At 44.7% G+C, this 9,362-nt stretch overlaps 1 protein-coding gene across 1 annotated transcript in view; it reads left to right on the top strand.

Moving 5' to 3' along the window:
- The window catches only part of LOC101350828 (maltase-glucoamylase, intestinal), a 250,622-nt gene that overhangs the window by 160,398 nt on the left and 80,862 nt on the right, over positions 1-9,362 (top strand). The gene's annotated exons all lie outside the window — the stretch shown is intronic.

The following is a 9,362-nucleotide window of genomic DNA, read 5'->3' as shown; positions in this document are numbered from 1 at the left end:
GCAGTTGTCAATAGTGCAGCCATGTTTAAATGGCATATATAGCCACATTCCATTAAGCATTTTTTTCTCTATTTGCAATTCCCAGAGAGTTTACATTATAGCCAGTGATGGTCCGGCAAAGTAATCTCCATCCATGCTTGTATGGCTGCAGCTTGGGGAGAGGAAAAGCTGGAAAATTTTCCTGAGTTTAGGGTTGTTGCCAGACTTAGCAAATAAAGATAGGCCACCCAGTTAAATGTAAATTTCATTTAAGCAGTGAGTATGTTTTTAGTATAAATATATCCCATGCAGTATTTGGGACTTACTATACTAAAAAGAAGCCTTGGTGGTGCAGTAATTAAGAGCTATGGAAGCTAACGAAAAGGTCAGCAGGTCGAATCCACCAGCTCCTTGGAAACCCTATGGGACAGTTCTACTCTGTCCTATAGAGTTGCTATGAGTAGGAATCCACTTGATGACAAAGAGTTTTATATTAAAAAAGTGTTTGTGTTTTCTCTGGCAGCGCTTCTTGGTTGCTAGTTCTCTCTGGTTGTATCACTGCCTTTTGCTTGCCCTCTCTGTCTGTGTCTCTTTCAACTGTCCAAATTCCAAAACGTTAGTAGGCTCTACAATAGAAAGTGGTACATGTATGTAAAACATGAGTTGAAATAAGGGCAAAGTTTCCAGCCTGTGAGCCCTTATGTTGGATCAGTGCTTCCTGACCATCAGCTGAAGTCTAGCTGAACATCTGATTACAGGGTACACTGTACACACTACACCAGGCACTGCTCACTTTCTGCTCACTTTGATAAAGATATCTGAAGGAAAAAAGGAAGTGATCTTCTGAGGGAAGTCCACTGATAAGCATCAGCAGGCTCGGGTGAGGAAGTGAGAGGAGCGTTGTGCACCTGGTATTCCCTGGCTATCTCTGTCTCCTTCCTAATCTCAGCAGCCCAGGGTCATCGCTCATGTTCTGTCAAATTTAGTTTTGGTTTGTTGAAATGTCCTCAATACTACACAACCTTTTTCTTCATTCCTGTTAGATGCTAAATCAGCCCAGTGAATTACTCTTCTTGGGGGATGGCGAAGGGGAAGGAAGAACATCAAAATCACCATCTCAGATGTCTCAGTTAGGCAAAGGTAGAAATGACTAAAGGCGGGGAAATTAAAGAGAAGTGAAATCTCCATCACAAAGCATGATGTTTCCACATATCCAGATGTTTGGTGTGCTCCAGCCCAAGTTCTGGTAATTGACTTGAGCTCCCCTTTTCATAAGCACTTTATTGTTAGGTAGACCATGCAGGCAGGAGCGTGCCTGGAGGTAGAAGAACAGTGTGGAGTCCAGTGGGACTGGAATAGTGTGATGGGGGGAGAATAGTAGGAGACAATGTCATAGGGTAAATTGCTAGTAGTGGGGTTTCAGATCTCATAGAGCCTGTGAGTGATTATAACAACTGGTATTGTCCTGGAGTGATGCAAATGGTCAACACCCTCGACTGCTAACTGAAAGATTAGAGAAGAAAGTGCTAGTGGTCTACTTCTGAAAAATTAGCCATTGAAAACCCTATGGAGCACAGTTCTACTCTGACACACAAGGGGTGGCCATTAGTTGGAATCATCTCCCTGGCTATTGATTTTATGGTCAGTTCATCAGAATATTTGATTAACTATTAAGGGATCCTGATGGTAAATATAATTAGGAGTTTCAGAATGGGAGAGACCATGGGAACCAAGGATGAAGCTAACTAGATGCTGGAACATGGGGTTCACTATGGGTCCTGAGGAGCAGGTGGCAGGCAGGGTGAGAGCATTCCTGGAAGAAGGCCCTCTGAGGATGAAAGCAGAGAGATGGGGACTGTGAAAATAGGAATTGTTCTAGATGGGGCCTTAGGTGATGACTGAGATAACATAGGAGCTGAGCCAAGGAGGGCTTAGGCAGCAAAGCCTGGGAAAACCAGTGTCTGGGCGGGCGTGGGATGTGATAGACAGGAGATGGTGGGGGGTGGAGTAAAGGCAGAAAACAGAACCAGAGCCAGACTAGTGTGGCTTAGAGTGAGAAAATGCCTAGACCTGCAGGTTGAAGCAGAGTGACTGTCAAAACTAGCCGGGAAGTCCAGAAGATGTGTTGATGTCGAGAGAGAGGTTGGATCAGGTAGATAGCTCAGGACCATGATCCCCTGGGGCAAGACAGAGCAGTACCCTGACTGGCTGTGGAGCACTGAGGGCAGCTGTCTGGATAGTAAGCCTGCTGAGGCAGGAAGGAGCCCAGAGTGAGACCAATGCACCTTCCAAGACTGCTGCAGTGTTCGGCCCTTCCCCAGCATTGTCCCCTGATGGGTGTGGATTGGCTTCTCTTGGATTTTGCTGGGAACAGGAAGGAATGAGGTAGAGCAGAGAAGGTGGATTTAGATTTTGAAAGACTTTGGAAGTCAGGTAGAGGAGTTTGATTTTGATGTATGCACAGCAAAAAAGAACAGTCATTTAAGGCTGAAAGGAGTCAAATAATGGGGGAAAAATAGAAAAAGGACAGCAAAAGACTTAGAAATAAACACGAGGGAACATAGAGGGGAGAACAATGAAGAAATGATCAATGTGGAACAAAATGCAACAAATCAAGAAATTTAATTGTCATAAGTCTAGTAGCAGAGGTAAGATAAACAAATGAATTAAAAAACCCTATAATATAAACCAAAAATAATATAAGAACTACTACGGGAATCACAAAGTAGAAGAGATTATCCTCAGGGAGAAGGTGACAGTACAGTATTAAGGGTAAGTAGGGTTTGACAGAGGTGGGAGAGTGTAGAAAGTGAATTCAAGATGGATGAGGTACTGTAAACAAAGTTAGAGATGGGCGACTGTAGAGCTGTACATGTCATAGGGAGTGGTCGCATATGGCCAAGACGGAAGGTCAGTGCAAGAGAGAAGACTTGGGTGGGCTGGAGCTGGATGGTGGAGGACCATTCCTTTGCTGCTTCGTTGGTAGGAATGCGAAGCTGTGGTGTAGACGTGCCCTACCTAAACAGAGTATGTGCTGCTTTAGGTTTGCAGAAGGTTGGATCAGGTCCTCCCTGTTGACCCTGCCATGTTGTGCCAGGAAACGAGTTGCTCAGCTGCCCACAAAGAAGACTAAGGCATCCCGAGTCTGTCCACTCTCCCAGCACCCATCTTTTTATTGTTTCTTGGTGAATTTCAGATATCAATGCTGTCTCAGTAATAGACCTTTGATGTTTTTATTGTGAAGCTTTAATAAGCACTGTGTTATCAAGATGGTAGTTCAATAAATGACCTTTGGCTTTTTCTACATGTTGCGCCCAACTGAATTAGTCCATGGCCTTGGAGCTTACTCATCCACACACTCCACTTTGTCTCAGCCAGAGAGAAAACTCTAGGAGCATTTTCCGTGATTGATGTTCTCATACAAGACAAATCGTAGCCTTACCACTGTATGTTTTGAGTATCCTGGGTGTTCTGTGCTAATACAGACTGCTTTTGAGGATCTGGGTCTGTGGGTAATGTTTTACTTCTATGATGCACGTGTTAACAGGAAGCTGTGTGGAGGAGGAGGTGGGAAGAAATTACTGAAACGAAAGGTTGACTGGGCAGAACATCCTGGAGCTGAGGCCACCACTCTGCTATTCTATCACTCCTGTCTCCTCCTGTCTCCCGGGATCACACAGAAAAGGACTAACAGTCTCAGTGAGGCTTGGTTGTAGTTGGCCCCTGACTCATGGTGACTGCATGCACAACGGAATGAAATGCCTCTGGTCCTGCACCATACCTATGATCAAATATGGATTAAACCATTGTGATTCACAGGGTTTTCATTGGCTGCTTTTTGGAAGTACCTCAGTCGGCCTTTCTTCCTAGTCTGTCTTAGTCTGGAAGCTTTGATTATACATGATCAGCATTATAGCAACATGCAAGCCTCTATTGACAGATGGGTGGTGGCTGCTCATGAAGTACATGGGTGGGGAATTAAACCTGGGTCTCCCACATGGAAGGCAAGAATTCTTACCTCTGAATCATCACTGAGCAGCAGCTTACTATGGTATATTGAGTCAAGTCCAAACACTTTATACTGCCATCTAAGGCTCCATTCAGCCTTCCACGCACCAATATAGCTTCCCTTTGATGGTCCCCCGTGCAGATTTAGAGACACTTGTCTCAAACCTACCTATCTTTGAGAGCACATCACTGTTAACTTACTGGATGAGTTGAAAGAGCCATTCATGCCAGGAAGCAGAGAGGTTTAGTCAAACTCCAGATATGCAGCCCAGGAAAGAGACAGTAGATCACAATTTTAAACATTTCAATGTCCAGGATGAGAATGTACCATATAAACATGGGGGAGCAAATTTACATGCTTAAAACAAACCTGCATGCCCTGCATAACCATTGGGGAAGGGCTAAGCTCTGCCGAGTGCCCCCTGGTAAATGAACTGGAGCAGATCAACTATATCCCTGACCAGCCACCAACAAAGGTTTGCCATATGCACCTTGTTTTCATTAAGAGTTTATGCCAATGAACAGTTTCTCTCTATTTGTAATTCCCAGAGAGTTTGCATTATAGCCAGAGGTGGGTCAGGCAAAGTAATCTCCATCCATGCCTGTAAGGCTGTGGCTTGGGGAGAGGAAAAGCTGGAAAATTCTCTTAGGTTTAGGGTTGTTGCCAGACTTAGCAAATAAAAAATAGGCTACCCATTTGAATGTGAATTTCATATAAGCAATGAGTACATTTTTAGTGTAAGTATGTCCCATGCAATATTTGGAACTTACAATAATAAAAAGTATTCGTATTTTATCTGGCAACCCTTCTTGGTTACTAGTTCTCTTTGGATATATCACTGTCTCTGTTTCTTGCCCTCTCTGTCTGTCTCTCAACTTTCTGAATTCCAAAACGTTATCTAGGCTGTACAACAAAAAGTTGTACATATACATCGAACATGATTTAAAATAAGGATGAAGATTCCAGTGCCATGTATTGGAAGGAAGAAGGTAGTTAACTGTAGATTAAAGATAGTACCAGCATTTGAGCAGTTACTTTGAGCCAGTGCTTCCTGACCATCTGCTAAAGTCCAGCTGAATATCTGATTGCAGGGTGCACTGTATGCACTGCACCAGGCACTGCTCGCTTTAAGAAAGATATCTGAATGAAAAAAAAAAGTGATCTTCTGAGAGAAGTCCACCGATAAGCATCAGCAGGCTCTGATGAGTCAGTGAAAGGAGTGTTCTGCATTTGATGGTTCGGCACCTGCTGTTCTGCGTCCATCTCTGTGTCCCTCCTAATCGCAGCAGCCCGGGTCATCACCAGCGTTCTGAGAGTTGCAGTTTTGGTTTGTCTAAAGGTCCTTAATACCACACAACTTTTTTCTTCATTGCTCTTTGATGCTAAATCTACCCAGTGGGTTACACTTTTTGAATAATAGTGTCGTCCTTGGGTAGTGCTAATGGTTAACAGGCTTGACTGCTAACCGAAAGATTCGAGAAGAAAGTGCTGGTGATCTACTTTAGAAAAAATCATCCATTGAAAACCCTATGGAGCACAGTTCTACTCTGACACACAACGGGTGGCCATTAGTTGGAATCATCTCCCAGGCTATTGATTTTATGGTCAATTCATCAGAATATTTGATTAACCATTGAGGGATCCTGATTATAAATATTATTAGGAGTTTCAGAATGAGAGAGACCATGGGAACCAGGGATGAAGCTATCTAGATGCTGGAACATGGGGTGTACTATGGGTCCTGAGGAGCAGGTGACAGGCAAGGTGAGAGCATTTCTGGAAGAAGGGCTTCTGAGGACAAAGGCACAGAGATGGGGACTGTGAAAGTAGGAATTGTTCCAGACGGGACCTTTGATGGTGACTGAGATAGCATAGGAGCTGAGCTAGGGAGGACTCAGGCAGCAGACAGAGAAGACCAGTGTCTGGGTGTGGGATGTGATAGAGAGGGATCGGGGGGTTGGACTAAAGGCAGAGAAGGAACCAGAGCCAGACGAGTGTGGCTTAGAGTACAGAAAATGCCTAGAACTGCAAGTTGGAGCAGAGTGACTGTCAAAACTAGTTGGGAAGTCATGAAGGTGTGTTGACGGCAAGAGAGAGAGGTTGGATCAGGTAGATAGCTCAGGACCATGATCCCCTGGGGCAGGATGGAGCAGCATCTGACTGGCTGTGGGGGCACTGAGGTCAGCCATCTGGACAGTAAGTCTGCTGAGGCAGGAAGGAACCCAGAGCAAGACCAATGCAACTTCCGTGACTGCTACAGTGTCCAGCCCTTCCCTGGCATCATCCCCTGAGGGAGGTGGACTGGTTTCTCTTGGATTTTACTGGGAACAGGATGGAGTGAGGCTGAGCAGAAAAGGTGGATTTGGATTTTGAAAGACTTTGGAAGTCAGGTAGAGGAGTTTGGTTTTGATGGACAGAGAGCAGCAAGGAGCAGCCACTTAAGGCTGAAAGGAGTCATGTAATAGGGGAAGGGAAAGAAAGAGAACAGCAAAAGACTTAGAAATAAACATGAGGGAGCGTGAGGGAAGAAGAACAAAGAAGTGGTTCAATATGGAACCAAATGCAACAAAGATTAGTATTTTGTGTTGTAGGCTCAATTAAATCAAGCAATTACCTTGTCAAACAGTCCAGTAGCAGAGAGAGGCTAAATAAATGAATTAAAAAACACTATCACAGAGGTTAAGAGCCATGGCTGCTAACCAAAATGTCGACAGTTCAAATCCACCAGCCGCTCCTTGGAAACCCTATGGGGCAGTTCTACTCTGTCCTATAGGGTAGCTGTGCGTAGGAATCAACTTGACAGCAACGGGTTTGGTTTTTATAATATAAACCAAAAATAATATAAGAACTATGATGGGAATCACAATGTAGATTATCCTCAGGGAGAAAGTGACAATATGGAAGTAAAGATAAGTAAGGATTGACAGAAATGGGGGAGTGTAGGAAGTGAATTCAAGATGGATGAGATACTGTAAACAAAGTTAGAGAAGGGCGACTGTAGGGCCATACATGTCATAGACTACCTACCTACCTGTTGCCGTCAAGCCGATTCCAACTCATAGCGACCCTATAGGACAGAGTAGAGCTGCCCTATAGGGTTTCCAAGGAGTGGCTGGTGGATTTGAACTGCTGACCTTTTGGTTAGCAGCTGACCTGTTAACCATTGCACCACTAGGGCTCCACATGTCGTAGAGAATGGTCCCATATGGCCAATATGAGGGCTGGGTGCCAGAGAGAAGACTTGGATGGGCTGGAGCTGGATAGTGGAGGACAGTTCCTGTACTTCTTTGCTGGTAGGAATGGGAAGCTGTAGTGTAGACACGCCCTACCTAAACAGGACATCTGGTGTCTTAGGTTTGCAGAAGGTTGAGTCACATCCTCCCTGTTGCCCCAGTCGTGTTGTGCCAGGAAACGAGTTGCTCAGCTGCCCACAAGGAAGATTAAGGCATGCTGAGTCTGTCCACTCTCCAAGCACCCATCTTTTTATTGTTTCTTGATGAACTTCAGATATCATTGCTGCCTCAGTAATAGACCTTTGATGTTTTTGTTATGAAACCTTTTGATAAGCACTGTGTTATCAAGATGGTAGTTCAATAAATGACCTTTGGCTTTTTCTGTATGTTGTGCCCAACTGGATTAGTCCAGGGCCTTGACGTTCACTCATCCACATGCTTGTCTTTGCCTTGTCCAGAGAGAAAACTCTGGGATCCTTTTCCATGATCCATGTTCTTATACAAGACAAATCGTAGGCTTGCTGTTGTATTTTTGAGTATCCTGGGTGCTCTATGCTGATACAGACTACTTTTGAGGGGCTGAGCCTGTGGATAATGGACAACTTCTATGACGCACATGTTAAAGGGATGAGGAGAGCTGTGTGGAAGAGGAGGTGGGGAAAAATTACTGACATGGCAGGCTAGCTGGGCAGAACATCCTGGAGCTGTTGGAGAGGAGGCCATTCTATCATTCCTATCTCCTCTTCTCCAACAGGATCACATAAAAAGGACTAACAGTCTAAGTGAGGCTTGGTTGCAGATCCCAGTGTCTCTTGCTTCCAATAATGGAGGATATCTGGTGTACAGGGTAGGATAAACAGTCTGTCCAACCACCTTGAGCAATCTTAGGAGGCTTTTGGAAAGAATGGAGCCCCAGGAGTCCCTTTCATGGGTATCAGCAAGAGGATGGCTCTGTTACCTAACTCTATAGTCCTGCCTTTGGTTCTGGGCTGCAGCTGACTTCTGGCTGCAGGGAGCCTTCCCTTGGGTGAGCAGAACTCATCACCTCCTCGCCTATCTACTTTCCCTTCTCACAGTCAGAGTTCTGTTAGTGGTTCTATTTATTCTTCTAGCTTCCTCAGCAGAAACATCAGAACTTTGGCTTGACTGTCCCTGGTATCCCTTTGGCCAGTATTTCATGTATTTGAAATCATGTTTCTTAATATTTTCCAAAATGAGCCCTTCTCATCCATGCTCACTGCCATCACTCCAGACCCTCAGTACCTTCTGCTTGGATTAGGGCAGTCACCTCCAAACATCTCTCCAAGATCCGTCTCTCCCCTATCTGATCCACTGAACGTGTGATCAGACTGCTCTCTTTAACGTCCTACTTCCATTATCTCTCTACCCAACTCAAGTACAGTGTGTTGTTGTTAGCTGCAGTCAAGTTGGGCCCTGACTTATGGTGACTCCAGGTACAATGAAACAAAATGCTACCTGGTCGTGCACCATCCCCATGATCAGTTGTGGATTAAACCGTTGTGATCCACAGAGTTTTCACTGGGTGATTTTCAGAAATAGCTCACTAGACCTTTCTTCCTAGTCTGTCTTAGTCTGGAAGCTTTGAAGAAACATAATCAGCTTCATAGCAACACATAAGCCTCTAGTGACCGATGGGTGGTGGCTGCGCATGAAGTGCATTGGGTGGAATCAAACCCGGGTCTCCAGCATAGAAGGCGAGAATTCTAACACTGAATCACCACTGTGTTCTGTAGCAGTTCATTGTGGTATACTGGGTCAAGCCCAAACACTTTATGCTGCCATCTATGACAGCCTTCCCATTCAGCCTTCTACATACCTTGAGAGCTTCCCTTAGATGGTTCCCCCATGCAGATTTAGAGACACTTATCTCGAATCTACCCATCCTTGAAGAGCACATCACTGTTTACTTACTCGATGAAGCCCTTTCAACTCAGAGTTGAAAGAGCCATTGATGACAGGAAGCAGAGAGATTTAATCAGACTCCTGATATCTAGCCCAGGAAAGAGACAGTAGATCACAGTTTTAAACACTTCAATGTCCAGGATGAGAATGTACCATATAAACATGGGGGAGCAAATTTACATGCTTAAAACAAACCTGCATGCCCTGCATAACCATTG

Source organism: Trichechus manatus, unplaced genomic scaffold (genome assembly GCF_000243295.1).
Source record: "Trichechus manatus latirostris isolate Lorelei unplaced genomic scaffold, TriManLat1.0 scaffold00093, whole genome shotgun sequence".
Classification (NCBI taxonomy): Eukaryota; Metazoa; Chordata; class Mammalia; order Sirenia; family Trichechidae; genus Trichechus; species Trichechus manatus.
Note: the sequence above shows the minus strand (reverse complement) of the source record. Positions and strands in the feature narration are given on the sequence as shown.